Here is a 24,753-nt window from a genome sequence, read left to right as displayed (position 1 = left end):
TTGCCAACATTTTGAGTTGATCTAGGCATATGTGGTATTTCATTTCCATGTGGATCTTGGTAGTTTTGGAATTTCCCATAATTACAAGACTATCATGATTGGACACACTTTCCAAACTCTATTCCAAAGGTTGTGAACAATTGGCATTCAAAGCACTTGGAGGGGGGGAAGAACTACATGCCAAGGGACAAATAGGATTCAAGAGAGATTTCAGACCATCGTCCACAGTTTCACATTTTCTCACCAAGGAAGCTAGACGATGCAACACAAAGTTGTTTGCTGCTTTTTGGACTTTCGGAAAGCTTTCGATTGAGTATGAAGAGAGTCCTTTTTCTGAAGGCTTTTCCTAAATCAACATTCTTGATTTTCTTATTGCAACAATTTTGAGGGGTTACAAGGTTGTCATGGGGATGCTCCATGCTTCTCATGGCCTTTGTGAGTTTATTAGGTACACTCTTGGAATTATGAAGGTTTTCCTCCTCTCCTTGCCCTTGTTTGGGGTCTACATTCATGCGTTGAGCCCCCCTTGACAAAACACACGCATTCAGATAATGTTTTTCTTCTACATTAGGTCCTAAATGTTATGCTCTTATATGATGATTGCTCTTGTCATCCTTGCTTGAGAGCTTGTAGAGGCAGCTAGATGCCCTTTGCCAAGTTTTGCCACTACACTCTATTGACCTTGAACCTTAGATATGCTAGCATCATGAGCTTGAATGCCTCGAAGAACAATTTAGCAAACTTTCATTTATTTTTCAAATGCAGTTCAGACTTGTGGACATATGCTTAACTTTAATTGAAGTTTCATTGAAGAATAATTGAAGCACTGTTGACCTCTTATTTTCTAAATGGTTATTCCTTAAGGCAACCTTTGAAGCAAAAAAGTTGAAACACTAGTGAAGGCATACTTACAACAATAGAAGATGGTTTAGAGAGGACCCATTGAGCATTCTTGAAACAGCTGTGTTGAAGCATTTTTTGGAGACACCCCTGAAGACAATCTGGAGACACCTTACTAGAGCATTGAATAAGGACTTATTGACCTATTGGAGAACTGTTGAAGACTTGGCACTATTGAAGATCTGAAACATTTTTGGAAATCCATTGAATTATACTTGGAAACTTGTTGAGGCAACATTGCAAGCTTGTTGGAGTATCTTCCTGAAGCTTGTTGAGGATACTCTGAAGCAAGATTAAGCATCCTTGTTGAAGATTGTAGAAGCAACATTTGGAGCAGTGTTGTTGAAGGCATCCCTGTGAAGCATAGTTGAGACCCTGTTGAAGAAGTATCTTGGAGTTAAGTTTTTCAGATGATAAGGCAGATTTGGAGATACTTTCACTAGACCAGATTAAAAAGGACTTGAGTGGAACTGATTGTAGACATCTTTGAGATCCATTGAAGTTGATTGTATAGAATTTTTGAAGATACCTTTGGAGCCTTGTTTAAGATTTATTTATTTATTTTTTATTTATTTAATTGGTTCAGGACTTGATGAAGAGGATATTGGAAGTCTTGAAGCACTAAACCATTTTGAAGACACTGAAGCAAATTGAGAGGGTTGGAACCCTAGAGGATTGGAGTCCTCAAGAAGATGAGGTTGGAGCCTGAATTAGTTGAGAGGGTTGGAGCCCTAGATGATTGCAGTCCTCTAAAAGACCAAGTTGATGCTTGGTGCAAAGTACAGGTTGGACCCTGGTAGATTGAAGGTTGGTGTCTTCACTTAGAGTTGGAGTACTGCAATTTTTCTTTGTTAGTTTGGATTTGGGATTGGTGTCTTTAGGGTTGGAGCCCTAGAACAAATTCTTGTACAAGTAGGAGCTTGTGATTCGTTGTAAAGAGGATTGATCATTGGAGTACTTGCCAATTTCTTATTAATAAAATCATTTATCTCGTTATTGTTCATTGTGTGTTTTATCTAAGTGATCTTAACTGATAAAGTAACAATTGTAAAAGAAATATCGATTCACCCCCCCCTCAGTATTTCCAACAATTTGGTATGCGAGTCAGTACCTTCAGTCTGAGCTTAACAGCTAGAAGGTAGATCCTGAGAACACAAATGGCAAAGTCAAGGAAGAAGGCTTGCAAACCCTCCAAAGGTGTCGCCTCCTCAATGGACAATCAAATGTGCAAAGCCCCCATATTCAGTGGAACAAACTTTGAAATATGGAAGGTGAGAATGAAGAATTTTTTAATGGCTCAAGGTTTTGAAGTTTGGGATTTAGTGGTTACTAAAAGCACAATGGAAGAAGAGGAGTCCAAGGAACATAATGCATTAGCAATAAAGGCGATCTTGAGTGGTGTACTAAATCGTATAAAGGTCAAAGTGGAGAAATGTTCATTAGCAAAAGAACTTTGGGAGAATCTTCAAAATCTTTACTCAAAAGGATTGTTGGTCGTGACCTCTGATCAAGAAAATGTTGACAAAGAACCAGAGAAGACAATTGAAAGCAAAGGTGAAGGCATCAATTCCATAAATGAAGATGGTGATGAAGAGTACTCTAAAGTAGAAATTGAAATAGACCTCAAGGCAAAGTTTGTAGCTGCCCTAAAAGAGATAAGTAGTTTGAAAAAGGAAAATGAGGAGCTCAAGAAGCAGGTACAAAATGGTGATCATGATCTTGACAAGGCAAAGGAAGAGGTTGTCTTTTTAAGACATCAAATACAAGAAAGCGATGAGGATCTTAACAAACCTAAGGAAGAATTGCAGCATAATAAGAAGAGACATCATGAAGAAGTCACATCCATTACAAATCAATTAGACAAAGCAAAAAGAAAGGAAGACAATTTGGCAAATTGTCTTAAACAAAGGTTTGAAAAATTGAGCAACGCTAAAGTAAAAATTGGGCAGTATAAGAAGAGGTCATGTTAATTTTTCATAGGGCTATATTGTTCTTTTCTTTGATAATTGCATTTCTTCATCAATACATTAAGTTCACCCCATAGCATCATAACATTATACATATTTACATCATTATTCATCAACATATGCAACTATGTAGAAAGAACAATAACATCATCATCAATGCAGTAGAACATAAAGGAACAAGAGAAGAAAAGCATGTACACATAGAGACACCAGGATTGGTCGGAGACCAGGGCAAAACCCACTATGGGGAAAACCCTTGCAAATCTTCTTCTAATAGATTGTCATCAAATAATTCAGCAAAAGAGAGTACAATGATCCATATCTTCACAACTAGAATATCCATGAAATGCATCTAAAACATCAGAACTCTGATTCAGATAACTGTGATGTACTGTCACTGCCTGTAGCTTGTTGTCAAACACTTTTGTCACTGAGCGAAATCTTCAGAATACTGAAATATCATCTAGGAGTCTCAGTCGCAGGGAGGAGGAGTTGTGCGAGCGACTATGACAAACATGGTCGCTCTCTATGAACTGCAAGATAACGACTATGGAAGCTCGGTTGCTCCCATACCATTCTGTGCGAGCCACTGGGGACCAAACTGACCCAGACTCTCGATCACTCTCATGTAGACCCTGTGCCAGCGACCAAGGATCCAAAGTCGCTCTCATGACCACTTTGTGCCAACGACTGAGGACCCAAAGTCGCTCTCATGACCACTTTGTGCCAACGACTTTGAATCAGAAAACCCTAGTTCAGTGCAAGCTTCATCCTGAAGTTTCAGACCCTTGAGCAAGCTTCCTCCGTCAGACTTGTGCGACCCAAGACAATATAGAAGAGGAGAAGAGAGCTTGATGTCTGTGTCCAAATGAGCTTGAGGTCTTTTCTATTTATAAGCTTCCATGAGGGTCCACTTGACCTATCCATTGGTACATGTGCATAGTGTTGACCCAATACAAAATATAAGTATGAATAAAATAATTCATAACTCAACTTCTGCTTGTCCAAATGAGGTGATCTTTAGGTCGATTTTGGTCCTCTCGGAAAGAGGAATCTGATGCCATCATCATCTCCATTAAATGAGTAGTCCAAAGTGGAATTTGACTGCAGTTGCATATTTTTAACAGGTCACCACCCTTAAAGCTTAACTAGAAGAAGCAAAGAAACGAATTGAAGAAGTTGAAGACAAGAAGTTGAAGGAACAATTGGTCCTCCTCAAAGGACGAATTAATGAAGCAGAAAAGGAAAGAAAGACCATATATATAAGTTGGAATTTTCTTCAATTTTGGTGAAGCCCAGACTCTATAGATACTCATCGATCATGAAATAGCATGCTCTTAGTGCTTGCTCGAGTCCTCACAAGGATTTTTTATGCCTATTGTTGCCCGCCAAAATCCACACCTGACAAACTCCATTTGGTGTGGCCTTGGGGGCGTGTTTCGAGTTGAGTTGTTGTCACTCAAATCTCAACTCCTCTGTCTAGACTAACTCCTAATGAAGCCAAGGGGGGTGGACCCTATGAAAATAACCAAGGCTCAACTAATCTAAACCTAGATAAGTTAAGTTCTAGGAGTTAAAATTAAATGATCAAAGATACATCCAAATTAAATAAATATATAATTTACAACAAATGAATTCAAAGCATCATAATAATAATAATAACCATCCACAAGTTAAAATATTTCAATAATAAACAAGGTGGAACAAGGTAGACCGGTGCCAACTATTAATGTACTTGCAAAAGTAAATATTCCAAAAGTAAAGAGATGTCTTGAAAGTAATGCTTGAAAATAAATACTTAATAAATAAATGCCTCAAAGTAAATGCTTGGAAAATAAATGTGGCAATAAATATAGGCAAGTACAATAATGTTCAATGTGGAAAATTTAAAACAAGATGTTTTGTTAAACAAAATGTATGTATTTGAAATAATGACAATTGCTTCAAAATGATAAATAAGCTTTTTGAACTTAGTGTAGGTTTTAACCCTATAGAGAAATTACCTGCAAATGAATTCTTAAAACAGGAAAATATACAATGGCAAGAACATAAAACAAATTGACACAAAGATTTTCTCCTAGATCCCAAAACTGGGAATACTATATTGATTTTTCATTATATTCTTTTCCATGTTACAATACATATATATACCTGTGGAAGCATTCATAAACCCCAATCCACTAACCCTGGATTAGAACATATCTGTAGTTCCCTTGACCGGGTCTACAAAATACCATGGGTAGAAAACCATCATGCCCAAAACCATGGGTATGTCCGTCGACCATCTTTGGGTTTGCATAAAATATATATATATATATTTCTTTTGCCGGGGTGTTGCCCTGGACCCCATGATGCGTGGAAAGAATATAACACACACCCAACATGAGACACATTGCCTAGATGGGATAAGATGTGGTCTGACCTACAAGAGAAGGATACTAAGGACAAATTCAACAATTCAGAAAATGACGAACTTTCACGTCTAAGGAATCATAATCAAAGCCTTATTACGCAAATAAAGAAGCTTAAAAGTGACAAGAAGTTGCTAAAAGACAAGTTAGGACAACTTACTCTAGAAGAAGTATTGAAGTCTTCAGTCTAAGTTGAAGAAAAGGATACGAACACCGATCTAATCAATATCACAATTCAAGAAAATGACAAACCACTTGAAGGAAAAACATATTCAGATGTTGCAGTTCAAACGATGGAAATTCCAAGTGAAGATTCTGTACCCAACTCAACAACCTTAGTACTTGAATTAAAACATAAAATTGCCACACTTGATAAGGGAAAGTCAAACCAAGAGAATTCCTTATCGACATCTGAATCATAAGAGCAGAGAACTCAATCAGTATCACTCAGAATAAAAACGACGAACTTATGTTCCAAAGACTACTAATGCGAGTGCAATTCAGTCTTGTGATACAAATTCACATGAAGTATCTAGTGACATTCCACAAAAGATTAATTTTGGATGGTTAGACAGTGTCACAGTGCGACAATTTTGTACCACACTCAAAAATTCATATCGTCTTGTATCATCAAAGATGATAGTTCCATAAGTTGAAGAAACAAAGATTACAGTTCTGAGACAAGAAGACATTCAAAGCAGAAAAAGAGATCAAGCCTTTTCATTTGTAAGCTTTGAGGACAAAGCTTTTCAAAAGGGGAGGGCAATGTTATGAATAATATATATAATGTAAATATAAATAATAATAACACATCATAAACTCTACCATACTGAGGTTTCGATTCAAGGTCCGAGCCATGAACCCTCACGCGTCTGCACTCGCTCTGCAACCCGGTTACGTGGGACGGGAGTCAATGAGCAAAAGCAACGGCGGAGCTGCATCCAAGTTCTTTGTAGAGGGATCTATCACTCGAGCCATTCAGCGATCTGTTGACGTCTCTGAGTCACTGAGAAGGAAGCGCAGAAAAGGGAAGGAAGAGTGCGAAGCAGAATACTGTGAGGTGAAGAGAGGCTGCGGGGATCTTCAAGCCGGCAAACTGAACCACTTGACAAGGTACGAACTCAGATCTATCACGCCTGAGACAATCGCCCTCCCCTGCGAGTGGCTGATTGCCGATACAAAACCCGAGTTTGAAAACGTTGCCTCTGCATGGCTTTTGTATGGACCCGGGCAGATCCTTTCTACTATGGAAAGGAATTTTCTCTTCAGATCCGCCTTCAATCTGACAGATCAGGCATACAGCAGACTGGAAGGCCCATCCCAAGCCCAGATCGGGAGGCATGCACGCGCCAAGCCATCCCTCTGCCCAAGTGAAAAGGAAAAAATGGAGAGCGCGGGCGAATGTTCTTTCGACCCAGGGTTTTATCTGGAACCTCTCTCGGATACGGAGTTGAATGGCTCAGATCCGACAAGAATCGAGCCACCCCAGAGTGCCAGGTCGGGGTTTCAAATCTTTGTTAAGACGCCAAAAGGAACCACAATCGTGATCTGGACATATGACAGCGACAGGGTTTCAGATCTGAAGAACAATATCGCCGATCAAACTGGCTACCCAGCTGAGGAACAACACCTGTTAAATGAGGGCAGATCATTGCAGGAATGCAGAACCATGCAAGAATACAACATCAAGCCAGGATCCACAATCTTTCTCAATATGAGATTACGAGGAGGAGCCGAAAACGCTGGAACTAGCTCGCAAAGCAAAGGGTTGTTTAAGGAAGCAGTGAAGGGCAAAGGAAAAACCACCACAACTGTCACTGAACCTCCAGGGCAGTACATTGTAGATCAAATGCCGGAGAGCCCATCCATCTCCATCGAAATACCAGAGGTAAAAAACATTTATTCAGATCTACAAAAAAATGCAGTTATTTGTAGATTTAATGGCTTTTGGCCTAGAACTGATGCATTGTATCAATGGATCTACTCGGTTTGGACAAAAAAGTGCCAAATCTACCTATACCCTAAAGGGTTTTTATAGTATGTTTTGATACAGAGGAAGAAAAGGAAACAATTCTCAACCAATGGCCATGGTTTTGGGGCAGTGCTGGACTGTTTATTACGCCTTGGTTTCCTGAATTTGATGCTAACACCATGGTGGTTTCAAGGATGCCAGTATGGGTTAAGATGCATAATCTTCCATTACATTTTTGGCATTCAAAGGTCCTAATAGCAATTGGAAATACCCTGGGGAGAATATTAAAGATAGATGGAGAGAGACACATAAAAGGAATATTTACTTTTGCCAGAATATGTGTCGAGGTAGATCTCAGCCGAGGACTACCTGAGAGCATCATCCTGAATTTCAATAATACACAGTGGAAACAATCTTTGGACTATGAGAATACAACATTCAGATGCCGGGGATGTCAACAAACAGGTCATCTGTACAATGCATGTCCAAGCCACAGCAAGATCAAGCAACAACAAAAGAAGCCGAAAGGGTGGCAGAATATAGACGCCGCACTTAAGAAGGCAACTACAGCAAAAAAAGCAGAACAAAATACAAAAAAGGATAAAAATCAGGACAATAAGGACAAGGAGATTAATGAGGAAAAGGAACAAGAGCTTGAGCTGGAAATAAGTGGTAATAAACGAAGTCACAGTCCTGAAGGATCGGATTCAGATAAGGAGCAACCAATGATTACGACGGAAAACCAGTTAGCCGTTATTGACTCCACCCCCAACATGGATGGTTGGCGAAAAGTGGAGAAGAAGAAGGGCAGGAAGACTTAGGCCAACTGTTTTTCCTTTAGGCTGCTCTCCGGAAATTTGGAGCAGCTCTTTCTCTTTCTGCTTTTAGGCAGTAATGTACATTGCGGGCTGTATGATCTTCTTTCACACAGCCAAATTGAATGCTTAATGCATATGCTTGTAACTTTTTATTTTTTTAATAAAAAGTTCGCTTTTTTTTGCTTGGAAAAAAAACACATCATAAATAATATTAATTAATGATTAGTTAATGAAAAGGTATGCCCCTAAGGACATCACTGTTCATAAAGGGACACCTGCCTAGGTATATAAGCAAGTCCTCATTTGTAACAACTTATCATCTTACTTGTATTCAACTATTCTTACATACAATTACTTGTCCTACAATGGATGTCTTTTTCTTTGTGTACCAAGTGTTCTGAAGATAATTGCAGAGTATGAATTTTGTTCGTTACATTAGTATCGTAGCATTTCACTGAGTATACAAACTTTGTTCGTTACAAGGAGTTAGGTACAAGATGAGGTCGCGAAGCTACAATATAGTCCGATGGATAAACAGGTAGTTGACGTATTGACGAAATCTCTTCCAAATAAGAAGCTTGAATATTTCAGAAGCATGCTTGGATTGGTTGATGTTACAAATTTAATTAATAGAGAGAGATGAAGCATCTTGTGGCAACAAGATTTCTTGGGAGGACATTTGGTCGACCTATGTGTTGATGTCTAGATCTTGAAGTAGGGAGGGTGGCGTTGGTCATGGAACTTCGACCTTGGATACAAACCTAGATCCTTGGGTTGGTGGTAAAGCTTAAAAGCCCGATGGTACTTAGAGAGGCTAAAGCTTGAGTTCACCTTAGTCCCACCCAATTAGAGTACCCTGGTCAGGTATCTTATCTGTAGCACTGCGTGTGCTAGAACTCTTCATAGTTCATATCATTTTGAGATATTTCATGTACTTTTATATGTATGTAATTATGAATACTTCCCTAGTTAAGAGGGTGTTATGCAACCATCTCCCAAAATAGAAGAAGAGATAGATCAATGACTTCAAAATATGCCTCTTCGAGGGGCCAACCTCCTTTACATTACACAAATGAACAATTCTTCAATGATACAAATGACAAGATCTCCTTTCTATATATAGGAGTCTAAGGGGTCACAATATAGTTAGAGCCGACATAACAATAATAATGTAAGGGCACAACAATAACAATAGTGGGCTTCTACGGGGCACAATAATAACAATATGGGGACTACATGGGCACAACAATATAATAATGGGGTTGCACTAATAACAATAAGGGGCTACACTAGCAGTATAGGGACCTAACATGCCCCTCTCGTTCAAAAATTGTTGTCCTCAACGCTTGAGTAGATCTAGATGTTTCTCTATACAATCTTATCTTCCCATGTAGAATCTTCAACGGTTAGGTTCTTCCACTTGATGAGATACTCTGAAATTGATCGATTTCGTCACTGTCGAGTTCTTATTTCCATGACTGCTTCAGGTTCCAATATGATTTTTCCTTCCTCGTCAATTTCCAACAATATTGTTTGAACTGGGAGCTTGTCACCTATAACCTTCTTTAAGCATGAAACATGGAGAACTGGGTGCACTTGGGAAGATGCAGGAAGCTCCAATTTGTATTCCATAGTACCAATATTTTGCAACACCTTGTAAGGACCATAGTACTTTGGTGATAATTTCTTATCCTTCTTAGCTTGCTTGAGGGACATTTGTTTGTATGGTTGTAGCCGTAAAAATACCCAGTTGCCTACATCAAAATTTCTTTTGCTGCGATGTTGATCTGCCTTTTATTTCATTCAATTATGTGCCAAAGTGAGGTTGTCCTTTAAGAGCTGGAGAACTTGTTGTTGATGCTCGATGTAATCTTCCACTGCTTGAACCTTAGAATGATTGTCCAAGACTTTTTGGAGATCTGTAGAATTAGATGATTTCGTTGTTTGAACCTCTAGTGAACATAATTGTGCAATTACGCCCCGTTTTTCTTTCTTTAGAAGCTTTGTGATCCTGTTAGAGATGACTATCTTTCACGGTTTCCTTGTGTTGAAGAATGTAACTAGTGTCGGTCTTCATAATTGTATTTGTCAAAATAAATTTTATTATTAAAGAAAATGACTTATTAAAGCACGGGTTTCATGCTTGGGTCATTGGTTTCTAGGTCAAAGCCTCCATTGAAGGCTCCTAGGCTTTGTCTTGAGTCAATAGAGTCATTGTCACTTTTATTAGACCCTTCTTGGGCTTTTGTATCATGTAAAAATAATTATTTTTGAGTAAAAAAGGTTAGTTGTCACCTCCACACCAAGTTGGCCTCGTCCCCATGAAGTCGGCCTACATTAGGGCAATTCAACCTGGCAGAAAGGCTATATGTAGGAGCAACTTGAATGATTTGACACACTCACCCAAGAAGTTCGATCTACAAGAAAGAGAAACAAAAAAAGAGAGCGAAGTAGCTGGAGTGGGAAACAAGAAGTTGGGAAGACCTAAATCAAGTTTTCAGGCAACCTTTTTCTCACACGGTGTGAAGTTTTTGGGCTGTAGTTGGGGCTGAAACTTTGAATCTATTGTAGGTCCGAAACTCTGTAATTGGTGGCCGAAAATCTGTAGTTGGGGGGCTGAAATTATGGATTGTAGCTAGAACTGGGTAGCTGTCACTTGGAGACTTTGGCAAAGGTTATCTACAAGGAGTAAGGGTTGACTTGGTGATTGGAGGAGGTCTTTGTATAGGTCTAAAGAGTCTTCGATTGTCTCATCTTGATTTGAATTTACTAGTGGAAGAGTTGGACTAGGTTTCCCCTTTGAGGGGTTTTGCCCTGGCAGCATGCCTACATCTTGTGTCTCTTGTTCTTGTGGTCTTCATATACATTTAATTTGGTAATTGCTTGATGAAAGATAAACTAATAAAGAAGTAAAAGAGGCCAACATAACTCACAAGTAATTATCAAGAAAGAGGAATTAAACCCTAATTCCTATAAGCATTGATTTCTCAACACAAAAAGGCTTCTAGCCACAAGACTCTTTTGAATTGCAGGAGATGTTGTTGCGCCATTTGTTATACGAGTTGTCTTCTTCTTTCTTGGAGCTATGGTATTCTCAGAAGAACTACTAGGGGACCTAATTGGATTATTATTAGGAGTTGCCAGTGTTGGAAAATGAAGAGACTTGTAGATTATAGATGAATTTTCTTAACTTGATAATTACTTGTGATGTTAGTTGGCCTTTTATTACTTCTTTAGTTCTTGTTCATCAAGTAATTACCAAAACAATGAAGATCACAAAGAGACAAAGTACACAAGATACATGCTCCAAGTCAGAGCAAAACCCCTCCAAGGGGAAAACCACCCAGAATGAAAGCTTCTCTTCTTATAGAATCTTCTTACAATGAGACTTCCAAGACCTAATGACCAAAGCCCAAAATCCTCCTAAGCACCAAGTCAACCCACAACAAGATCTCTTTACAACGAACCGATTCTTCCAAGATCTGCAAAAGTCACCCCAGCTGCAATCCAGAACTTCGAGCCTGCAACTTTGTATTACAATGTCGCACTGCAGTTTCGTCTTGCAATTTTTGCCCTTGCAACTCATATAGAAACCCTAGGAGACTTCGCATGTGTGGACATAAAATATAATTTCCCAAGAGACCTTGCTTCTTCAAATTCTTCTTCTTTCTCCTTGTCTTCTTCGCTATTGCAAATCGAACATGCTTGAGAGTGTGTTCCAAATGAGTTGAAGCCCCTCTTCTTTATAACCCTTCTTGAGGGTTTGAATAACCCTCCTTTAGGCCGACTTTACCTTCACTGGGCTGACTTGGCCTTGGAGGAATACATGGCTTTTCTTGACATAAAATAAATATGTCTGTTACAATGAGTCCAAATGGGAATATAATGCACGATAAAAAATCTTCTTTGTCCTAGAAAGACCTAGAAGCACAAAGAACATGATTTTGACCTAGACTTGAACATGAAACCCATGATTTGAATAAATTACATATTATTTTTCTTTTCTTATACAAAATATATAATGTGATGTTTACATGAGGTCATTATGAAGACTGAACCTTGTTACAATTTCCCACAGCCAGAAGAAAAACTATTTTGTCATTTGAAATATTCTCTTTAAAGGAAAGTGAAGCTTAATCTTCAGATAATGAGGAGGTTGACTCAAATACTCCTTGGTAACAATGCCATAAATATCGCCTCAAAATCTAGCAGGTCTTGTGAGAGGCTTTCAAGACTATCGTTAGACCAAGATACGACAATGGAGTGGAGGCTATAGAAAATTTATGTATGCTGTAGCCCTTCCTAGTTTCAAGTTTTTACATAAGGTTTAAAGCCCAAACCCATTATGACATATCATCGATATAAATGTGAGATATGCATTCAGCTTGAAACATAAGACTACTCTACTCTTTTGAATTTTCACAGCTAATACAAGAGATTAAATGCAAGCACACACACTCAAAATTTTACATAGTGATTGTTAATTTTAGATAACAATGGTATGTTCTATGCTTTAACACAAACTACTTCAATGTTCCTTTAGCAGCCCAATGACAATTTCTAATTATATCCAGTAGCAATCACATTAACTTAAACATGTTGATAGTAAATGCAGATAGAACATAAAAACATGTGCAAAAGACAAGCCTAGACAAGAAGACACAAGATATGGCAGATGCCAAGTACAAACCCCAATGTGGGGAAACCCTTTGATCAAATCTTCCGATTATTTTTCAATAGTTCAGTAGAGAGAGAGTAAAAATATCATAATTACATCTGTTAAATCAACAGTCAACAACAACCCTATTCAGAAAGTCAACGATGGTCAAAGCAACTCCAAAATGTCCCTCAAGACGCTTGGTCAATAGCAGAAGAATTCAGCCTTCCAAGAGGGTCAAAGTCAACCCAAAAATTGTTCGGTCAACCTAGTCAAATGCTGTCGTAATTTCTGCTGTCAAAGGTTGTAGTCAACGCTGAAGTCAAATTGTCCCAATCACCTAAAAAATCGTGCCAATCAATGTGGCCTTCAGAAATGAGGATTCTGCCCACAAGAACGAGGTCAATGCTTGGTCAAACAATCTTGGTCAACTTGACTTGTTTCCTAAAATTTTCGGCCTCCAAAAACAGTCTTGAAATTCGTCCTCTTTCACACGTGCGAAGTAGGGAAGCCTCCAAGCTTTACGAACCAATCAAGAGAGGAGAGAGAGATATGAGATGAGATGAGTGATGTCCAAATAAGAGAGAGGTCACTCCTATTTATACACTTCGTTGAGGGTGAGGAGACATCTATTGGGCTTCATGAGCCTACATTTGACTGAGGCTGACCTTGATAATTTGTGCATGAGAGAGATATATTCAAAATTCCATTTTTGCTTGTCATAATGAGATGATCTTTATATCAAAATTGGACCTCTTGAAAAGAGGAAGCCAATGCAATAATCATCTCCATCATATGAGCTGTCCTAAGGTGGAATTTGGCCCTAGTTTCCAATTTTAACACTCCCTCTCAACTAGGGAGAATTCCACTTGCCAAACCAATTGTCATCATGCCATCTTGTACCATCCCTGTCATCACAACCCTGCTCTTTTGAACCATGAAGTAATAATGAAGAAGAAGTGATCGAGAGTGAGTCATAAGATCATACCACTCTCCATTGATTAAAGTAAGTCCTTGATCCCATATCAAGTTGTTGAACACCATGCGTCCATTAGTAGTGCTATGGTACCTAACCATCTTTTCCCAACTCATTGGCCAGATGAGAGGTACTTCCCATGAGTCTCGGACTCCATGGGTAGGATGTGTGGTGGGGAATCGACAGGAGAAGGTGAACCACTCATCCTGCTCATATGCCATAGGAGAAGGTGAATCACTCATCCTATGCATATGTCAATTGTAGGGGAAGGTGAACCACTCACCCTACATGCATGTGTCTGGGTAGGGGAAGGTGAACCACTCACCCTACACACATGTCAACCATAATGGGGTATCACAAGGGAAGGTGAGCCACTCACCCTGTATCTAGCACACCACTAGGGGAAGATGAACCACTCACCCTATGGTTGCTCAAAGTTCCAAGAAGTACCCCAAGCCCCCTGGAGCTCCCAGAGCTCAGTGTCCAACTCATATGGGATCCTCATAGGAGGGTTGCTCCGTGACTCCAAGTCTCTCTCGGAAGGTTAAGAATTTGACCTTTCCCAAAGGTTTCAAGAGAATATCTGCGACCTGCTCATCTGTTCTAATATTTTGGAGCCTTATTGCTCCCCGTTGTACCATATCCTGGATAAAGTGGTACCTGATAAGCAAATCCCACTCTGGTTGTCGCCGAGGATCACAGTGGTATACAACACGTGCTCAAATAGTTCACTAAAGAGCTTCCTCAACCAAACAAATTCACAACAGGCCATACTCGCAGCAATTTATTCGGGCTCGACGGTGATTAGTGCAACTGATTTCTGCTTCCTACTCATCCAAGATATAGAAGGAGATCCCAAAGAGAAGCAACACCCAGACGTGCTCTTATGATCCACCACACTGCCTGCCCAATCGGTGTATGAATATCCTTGTAGCCTCAAATTTCCTGTAGTGTATCTCAGTCCATAGTGGATTGTGCCTCGTAGATATCTCAAGATATTCTTAGCAGCAATCCAATGAATGTGATGAGGCTCAACCATAAATTGACTCAATGTTTCACAACGAAGAATATGTCAGGACAAGAGTTGACCAAGAACATCAGGGCTCCCACAAGTTGACTTTACTCGGTAGGGTTTGCTAATCCGGGACCAACAACACTTTCACATAGGTTCTTAAAGTTGAGTTCCATCGGAGTAGTCATGGACTAGTAATCGACCATCCCATATCTCTCAAGTAACTTCACAATGTATTTTCTTTGAGAAAGGAAAATCTCACCTGGCTTCTGCCAGACCTCTATTCCTAGGAAATAATGCATCAATCCTAGGTCCTTCATCTCGAACTTGGAAGCCAACTCCCTCTTGCATTGATGAATGAGAGGGTCATCACCTATCAGAAAGAGATCATCCACATAAAGGACCAGAATGAGAGGTCTGTCCTTTTCAACCTTGAAGTATAGGTTTGGGTCAGTATTACTCCTTATAAATCCTAGCTTCATAAGATAGCTATCGATCCTCTCATATCAAGCCCTAGGGGCTTGCTTCAACGGACACTTTGGGAATGCTGCAATAAACTTTGCACTTGATTTGGACACACTCACTTTCTTTGTTTGCACTTGCATTAAACACGGGCTTGATGTTCACTTGAAGAATAGTATACTAGAATTCAAAGTTGTTTGATGATGATGGCTTGCTTGAACTTGCTTGATTGATGACTCACACTTTTTTGCTTACTTGAATGTTCTCACTGAATGTGCTAATTTTAAACAAGAAAGGGTGTCGAACACTGTCGAAAATGCACTCAAGAGATAAATGACAAGTTCAATCTTGATGATTCAGCTGAAGACTTACTTGACTTAATGTATTCACCTTAACAATTCAAAGTGTGGGTGTCGGTTTCAACCGAGAATGCACCCTTACAATTTAACTGAATTTGACTTTGAGTACAATTCAACTTACAAATTATGATTTGCAAGTTACAATTGTGTATTGAGCTTTTTAAAAAAAATGGGGCAAGTGCAATTTCAAAAAATTGTTGTTGAATGGCTGCAAAAAATTGTTGATGTAGATGACAGCTTGATTGGATGTTGATGTAGAAATGTCTTGACTTGAAATGCTTGATTATGTAGCGTCCTTAACTTGATTTCTTTGATTACATAATGTGAAATGTGCTTGCTTGGAAGTTCATCTTATCAAGTTTGATGATGTGACGCTTTGTGCTTGTGTACTTATGTGCATGTTGTTGTTTTAAGCATAATACAAAGAGATAATTTGAACACAAGTCATGCACATGCATTCATTACACACCGTGTACCTAAGATCCCCTTATTCAATTTCGGGCGGATCTAGGACACAAACGCCACAAAAAATGTCTTTATTAAATAGTGAATTACATCAACCTTCACCTTCACAACATCATGAATGAAATTTCGCAAACAATGAGAATGCTATGCTCCCACAGCCCCTTGAAGCAACTTGTCTTCAAAAATAAAAGTACGCTCTGCTAATTTTTCTTCAAAATACAACAAGGAGCTTCCCTTTTAAAAAATCTTCACTTATCACCCCAAAATTACAAAATATGCCCAAAATTCCATTTCACAAAATCACTTATGACTCCAGCACAAAAAATTATAAATACTCCTTATCACTCCAAATACAAAATATGCATCTTATGACATTTCGATACGCATCATCCGCGCGCCATTACTATCTGCCTCAGAGCTATGCGCACAACCAGAATGTGAAAGATCAAAATCCCCAAACACTCAGGGATTACAGTGGGGGCAGGCCTTATCCCAATAGCAGATCTCAGCCATAGGAGGACCAACGACACAATCAATCTCCCGATTCTACATTAGAGCTGAGTGCATGAGTGATGGTGGGCTGACACTGCGGTGCGCACATCTCTCGATCCATTACAACGGTTATAAAGGCGGGCTGCTCACAAGCAGGAGGAGCGGAGGAATCTTTTTCTGATCTGTTAAAAGCTATTTCTCTTTTGACATTGGTATTGTTAGATCTCTTCACAGTTGGCTGAGAAAGATGAGAGGCCTCTGGAGAAGCAAACCCTGGTGTTCTGGGAGACAAAACAGGGGGGGACGTAATGGGTACAATAGAAACTCCCGCAAAACGCAGAGATTTCTTACTGATAGGGCTCTTTATATTAGATTTCAGTATGGATTTAACAATTGGTGTTTGGACAGCAGAGGACACATCAAAAGCCGTTTTCAAAGCAACAGAACAATGAGTAACCCTTCGTGTTACAGGGGAGAAATGACCCTTTGATATAGGCGAGTTTGGATTCTCGGACTTGACGCTATTTTGCAAGGTGTGCCTACATTAATAGTACCATCAGCGACAGGGTCTGGGTTAAGCACCTTGGACCGAGAATAGAGTTGAGGGGCAACGCATTATCCATCATGATGAGCTAAATACTCCAATTGAAACCATTCAAAGAGATAATCAAAGAATGACCCAATTTCGCTAATCGATGGCATCTGCAGGAGAATACAACGGATTTCTTTAGAGCCATGGCAAATACAATGAATGGATCCTCATGAAGCCCGTCACTACCATCGAGAGTTGCCGATTTCACTTGTCTGTTTTCTACTCCCCTAAACGCATACGTCTCATTTCAATTGCAGTGCCCAGTATCTATTTCTCTCTACAACAGGCCCTCTCACATATACATGACATATAAATATATATATATATATATATATATATATATATATATATATATATATCATATTTAGGTATATACTTATATTTCAGAGATGGAAGAGTCCGTCAAGCGGAAAGAAAGGATGCAGGCGATGCGATTGGAAGCGGCCCAAAATGGCTTGGACGACAACAAAGACCAAACTTATGGCGTGGAACAGGGATGTTCTATTTTCGAAATGATGCAACTAACACCTGGGCTATCCGGGTCAAGGGACTGCCCCTTGGATTTTGATGTTAGTATAGATGGGTACCTGAAAAGAAGCTACACACAGCTATTCCCATGGCTACAGTAGGAATTCCAAAACCCCACTCATAACCAACATTCTCTTGGACCCAAACAAGAATACTACTAGCAATAAGAGCACGAACGTTAATTGAAAAATAAAACCAATTAAAAAACAAACTTTGCTTCCTTTTTTTTTACGACATTTGTCTCATCAAACTGATCTGCTCCAAATGATGATACGCATGGCTTGATGACTAGATCAACACTCAACCAATAAAAAAATATGAACTCTTCAGTGAATCTTGATGATGAATATACTCAACTCCATTCGATAGCCTTCAAGATGTCGGTCGATCCAAATCACGTAGCTACTGATGCAATTGCCAAATGATGGTGGGTCTTGATCAGTCCTCAAGCAATAAGCAAATAAACAGATCTAAACCTTGCTGGCTCTGATACCACATGAAGAAGAAATCACACAGCCATATAACCATATGCACAACAAATTAACATACAAACATTAAACTGGCGGGAAAGGTAGAGAGCCATCATGTGGTCTCTCATGCTCATGTAATTCTCTCTTTATTCAAATAATTTAATAATACATTTAAATACATGAGCAAGTGGTCTTAAGATAGTGCATCTATCTTAGACTCACTTGGTTGAGACAATTTCTCAACTTACACACTAATTTAGGAGAGCTAGTTGGAGAGAATCTCTCATCCAAACTAGAATCCTTGGTTTGAAGAATTCTCATGATTTTGTTTATTTAATTGGATTTATTATTGATTTTTAAGAGAGTGAGGCTAACAACTAGGAGGTGGATCTATGGGATCCATTGGACCTTCAACATTGGGCATCGGTTCATCAGATGAGGTTCATCCTGCTTTTCTGCATCAACATCATCATTGTCCTTCCTAGGGATAGGAAGATCTTGGATCTTTCTAAGGGCAAAATCTTCATCAAAAGTGACATCGTGACTTAATTCCACTTCCCTTTAACCAGACACATAGATTCAAAGTTTCACTGTAGCCAACAAACTTTCCTTTCTTCCCAGATGCATCTAGCTTGTTTCTTTTCTCTTTCGGCACATGAAAATATATGGGACAACCAGAAATTCTATAATGAGAAACATTAGGATTCTTACCGGTGAAAACTTTTTCGGGTGCCTTGAAGTCCAAAGCTTGATGTGGGCATCTGTTTTGGACATACACAATAGTGTTGGCAATTTCTCCCCATAAGAGCTTTGGAAGACCTTGATCATGTAGCATAACACGGGTGGCTTCTATGATAGTACAATTCTTCCTTCCGGCAGCACCATTTTGTTCAAGAGTATATGCAGTAGTGGTCTCCTTCTTAATGCCAACTTCTCTACAATAGTCTTTGAATTCATTTGACTCATATTCGGTCCCATTATCGGTCAATATTTTGATCTTCTCCCTTGTTTGATTCTTGACCAAGGCTTTGCAAGAGCGGAACCATTTGAATACTTCATCCTTCTTTAAGAAATAGATCCATGTTTTGCGGGAAGGTATCTTAGTATAAATATCCACCCAAAGATGTCACGGGCAACATACCTGATAGATCATAATGGACCATTTGAAGAATATCGGTGGTTTGAGTTTCACTTGAGGGGAATAGTCCCCTTGTATGTTTTCTAGTTTCACATCCCTGACAAACACCTTCATGATTTAAGTTGAATTCAGGCATACCTGTGACCATCTTCCTTACATCAGGTAAGGATTTGAAATGAAGGTGAGCAAATCTTCGATGCCTTAATTCGGATTGAAGAGAAGTATCACAAGTCATTGCTCCCAATGGACTCCCTCCAACTTGATACATACCTTCAACCCTGAATCAAAGAGTGAATGCATCTCTTCGGTTCCTTTGCCAAACACGAACCTTCCCATCAATGAATGTCACCTTAAAACCTTTATTTTCCATCGCAAAAATAGAGACCAAGTTATTTTTCAGATCAAGTACATATAGTACTTCTTGTAAATGGAGGGTTTGACCTTTAAGAGTAATAATCCCAATCCCTTTCACGAGATAAGTGGCATTATCCCCAAGTATAATCTCCATATTTGTCTTCTTTTTAACCAAGATTGAGAGGGCCTCTTTGTACCCAATGAAGTGCCTTGAGGCATCACTATCAATCAACCAATGATCCAATGTATCCGGAGGAGAGGTGGTGGTGAGGGAAGAAATAAGATAAAATTCTTTTTGCTTTACAACATTAACTTCTTCATACTTGGAGTTTCTTAACTTCTTGGGAGGATGACCATTCCCATTTCGAGTTTCAGGAGCATTCCTCTTTCCTTTGTTGTTGAACCTGTTGTTCCTTTGATTTCCATTGTGCTTGAAGTTGCTATTATTGTTGTCATCATCTCTTGGAGTATCCTTCTTGTGAGGACACTCTTTAGTGAAGTGGCCAAACCTGTTACAATTGAATCATCTTCCTTTTCGTGCTTCTTTGAATCTCGACTTGAACCCTTGACCTTGATTCCTTGGACCAACATTGTTCCTCCTCTTAGAATGAGCAGTGAAGGCGGTAGGATTGTTTCCATTTGAGGGCTTGTCTCTATGACCCATGCCACCCTCCCTACTTTGGGACTTAGACATCAACACAAAGTGCCGACCAAATGTCCTTCGAGTGAATGCTTCACTCACAAAGCCTCTTCTTGATCCAACAGATCAAGGGCAACAAATCTCTCCTGATCAAACTGATCGGTAACCAACATGCTATCAAAACCTTCAAGAGAATTAAACACAACCCCAATCAATAATATACTTTCACTTATTTATAAATAAACACAAACCTTCGGGGGTTTCCTGATGTTGCTTCTCAACATGGTAGGCCTATCAACCAAATCTAACCTTTTCAACTTACATACAATAATATATCCTTCAAACTTCATTCTCCAATCAAAACTATGCTCTTCCTCTCAACCAGGGAGATTTTTTCTATCTAGGCTCCCTCTTAAACTCAGGGAGTTCTCTTTTATCTGGGCTCCCTCTTAGCCCATGGAAATCAACTTCTTCTTTTCAACATCGGAGAATCTTTCGTGGCTTCCATCCATCTTATCAGAGTTATCATCATTATCATTATTCACATCAACTTTACAAGCGATCATCTTCACCATCTTGAAGATTATGTACCTGCACAACTTAGATAGCAAGTACAACCAAAACTATAGAAGCATGAAGTTAGCCATATCAAAATCTTATAATAACGAAAGCATTAGACTTTATAGACATAATCATCAAGAGACTATATTTTAATACTTCAACTTCTTGTCCAGGTTCTATTACAAACCCTAAATCACATCCACAACTCATTAGGATATCAAACTTTTTATATCTAGGGTTTCAATATTCTTTTAATGACATGATCTTTCATATAGAAAAACCTAGAATCAAGTCAGATTATTGCATCTAACAATTTTCTAAATTTCATATGTTAAACTTCCTACTAGGATTTCATGTAAACCCTAGATTTTATACATGAGCTCTAACAATCAAAACCAATCACAACTTAATCAATCATCAAGACTGACATCTACTAGGGTTTGGTGTAAACCCTAGATTTCGAACTATCATCACCCTAGCATATTAGATTCAAACAAGGGCTTATATTAAACCCTAAGACTTGTGGTTATCAATAATTAGGTCAGTGCACACATATAGGAATTCATCATCAATTAATGTCAGGCAACATGTTACATATACCGACCTAGACCAAGCTAGGGTTTCAACCATATGGACACATATATAAACCTAGGGCTTCATTCCTAGAATCTTACATTCCACATCAAAGGTTTTTCTTGAAGGCCCAACCAAACCCTAAATATCTAAGGTTTCAATTCATAACATAACAAAACCTACTTTACTAGAACTTCAAAGGTTCAAGATTTCAGACAACATCATTTTAACCCGAACAAGTTAGGATTTTCATGATCATACCAAAACCCCAAACATAACATCATCAATATAACAAAGATAATAGCAATTTCTTTAGGCTCCATTAATAACCCTAAGTAGATTAGGGTTTCATTCATTGTCAACATACGCTTAGGGTAGGGTTTTCCAGAGAACCTGTCTAGGGTTCTATAAGAGCAATAAAGGTTGTAGGGAGGGTAGATTTATCAAAAGATGAATCACCCTAAACAAGAATCTTTATGATTCAAGACAACTAGACATAACGATGTTAGTAATGTAATGCGAATTTCAAAAATAGGATGTAGGTATTTTAAGAGAATTTCATAAGGTGTATAGTCTAAGACATACCTGGAGATGTTCCTTGATCAACCTTGGAAGAATTCTTTGAAGTGTCTTCTTTGAATTAAGCCATGATCTTTTATACTTTTAGTACATACTTTCAAGCAAAACATGTGATACCAAGAACATGATTTAATTTCTTAAGTTAGATCTGTAACAATGGAGGATGGAATCCTTTGATATTGAAACTCAAGTTATTCCTTCAATCAATCTCAGGATTTTTACTTGATACCTTAGATTACTTAGAAGATAAGGATTAAGGTTCTAATATGAGATTTTTGTATGTTATCTAGGGATTATAATCTTTACCATAGACTAGCTATAAACAAGGATTGTATGAACCATTTAACATTAGATATATTGAAAATCTAAAAGCTCATGAGCATACGTACCTTGTGTTTACATACCTCTGATTTGTTAGACAATACTTACTTGATTTCCTTGAGATGCACCTCAGACTTGAGTTCCCAGAGGACAGACTTCATATTCCTTTCATAGTTTTCAATGAATGTTTTTAGTGCTCAGAATTTTAGACTAGACTTGGATCAACTTAGTAGTTTGGACTTCAATCTGTTCTTTGTAGCATGACAACCTTTTTTCACACATCGATTCTGAGATCCTAATTATACATTGAGGCAACTTCCTTACTTTGGTCATACTTTAGTTGGTCTAGGTGCTTTATTTCTGTGATGGCAGCGTAGACATGACTGGGTCCCTTATTACTGTGATGGCAATATAGAAAAGGTTTTGATAGCTTGAATATCTCGGTTTGAGTTATATAATCCTTCTATCTCAATAGTCTTCCGAACTCCCTCTCTGAGATATCAAACTTGATTTTTGAGATATATCGAACTCTTTTCTATTCTGCAATTGCACTGAACATGGATCTCCGAACTTGTATCAATAGCACTGAGCTTCTTCGCTGTATTTTTATGCAAAGTTACCTCTCTAATATATTGTAACTTTACTTAACTCACTCTCTGAGATTGATCCAAACTTTACTAATGTATCATTGTGACAACCAAGCTTTTTTCTTCACTGAAATCAACCTTTCAAGATACCTTAGAGTCATAATTCCATTAGCTCAGAACTACCTTTGATTATGACCATCGCTCTAATACCATGTTGAGAAATCCAAGAAATAGCAGTTAAACGATTTCTCTCTTTATGACATTATCTTGTGATGTATTTCACTATTATTATTAGTTCTTTTTAATTATCCTTTCTTATCATCAAGACTAATGCCAAAACCCCTTTCTAGGGGAAAAGCCAATCAAAATTCTTCCCTCAGTAGATTCAAGATGAGACGACGAAGACCCTTATAACTTAGACTCGAGACTACCTCCATCAAGTCATCCTCCTTTCATTGTGTTTGCATACCATGATCCATATAACTATGTTAGCTCTGAATTCTTGTCACTGAGTTTGCACCGAGACATCACTGCAATATCAACGAGACCGAGATCTTACCACTGTAATAATACTGAGACCTCATCATAGTTACAACATCGAGACTTCATTTCCGAGGTGACTCTGAAACCTTTTCATTGTTGTAACATCGAACCCTTATCAATGTGGTTGTACCGAGACAAAGATTGCATCTAGACTGTGTTAGGCACCGAGACCTTCTTACTGTGATGAAACCTTCTCACTGTTGTGACACTGAGACTGTAGTAGTACTAAACCTTAATCCGCATTACCTTACTGTAGCATCCAAACTTCATTTTAGAGATAATCCGAGCTTCTGTGATTGCACCGAGATCCTCCTTGTACCTTGTTTGAGCTCTTGTAGAGACACCGAAATATTTCTTTTGAAATTCTTATGCGAGTTTTCTGTGATTGTTATGCGAAGTCCTTATCCTGGTATATATAGTTGTTTTCAACTTGAAATGAGCCGACATTAATATATGAAGAGGTTTGTCTTTGTATTTAGGCCGACATGATATTATTTGAGGTAGGCCGACTTGATGAGAATTCTTTCAACAAGGAGACTTTGACTTGATGGAGGAGTCTTCACAAATTGACTTTGACAATAACCTAAAGCCTACAATGGAGGTTTGACCTATACATTTGACCCAAGCATGAAACCCATGCTTTAATAAGTCAATTAAAATAATAATAAATATTCTTTTGCTTTTCTTTTGACAAATATATTACATTTTGACTTCAAGTACAATTATGAAGACCGAACCTAGTTACATTCTTCAACAGTGTCCACAAATAGGTTTCTAACCATAAGACTGTTTGGAGATACAAGAGAAGTTGCGTTGATTGTTTTGTGAGTAGTGTTCTTCTTTTTTGGAGTTGTGGTATCTTCAAAAGAACTGCTAGGTGACCTAATCGGATTATTATAAGGAATCACTAGAAGAGAAGCTATTTAGTCATTTCAAATATTTTGTTCAAAGGAAAGTGATGCTTAATTTTCAAATAATGATGAGGTTGACTCAAATCCTCCCTTGCAATAATGCCAGAGATGTTGCCTCAAAATCTACTAGGTCATGTGAGAGGCCTTACAAGACTAGATCTAGACAAACATACAACAATGGGGTGGTGGCCACTGTCACCTCAACACTCCACGTCCTGCTCTTTAGTGGAATTTCACCAAAAGTGAGGCTTCCTGGTATAAGTCACCTAATAAATGTTCTAAGTCAATAGTTCAAGGGTGACAATTTCAATAGGCTTGTGAATCTTATTTATCTTCTTTGTGTTACATAGTTAGATTTTTGCATCAAACAATATCAAGAATAGTAAGAGCAACAATAGAGGACACAAATATTAGGCTCCCAGCCAAGGGAAAACCCCTCCAAGGGAAAAACCGTAAACTCTTCTC

At 38.6% G+C, this 24,753-nt stretch overlaps 1 protein-coding gene across 3 annotated transcripts in view; it reads left to right on the top strand.

Moving 5' to 3' along the window:
• The window catches only part of LOC149159424 (F-box family protein), a 121,799-nt gene that overhangs the window by 51,084 nt on the left and 45,962 nt on the right, over positions 1-24,753 (top strand). The window lies entirely within an intron of this gene.

This window comes from Pinus tabuliformis, chromosome 5_2 (assembly GCF_031772625.1).
Source record: "Pinus tabuliformis cultivar Carrire ecotype Pingquan chromosome 5_2, CPIR1, whole genome shotgun sequence".
NCBI classification, from domain to species: domain Eukaryota; kingdom Viridiplantae; phylum Streptophyta; class Pinopsida; order Pinales; family Pinaceae; genus Pinus; species Pinus tabuliformis.
Note: the sequence above shows the minus strand (reverse complement) of the source record. Positions and strands in the feature narration are given on the sequence as shown.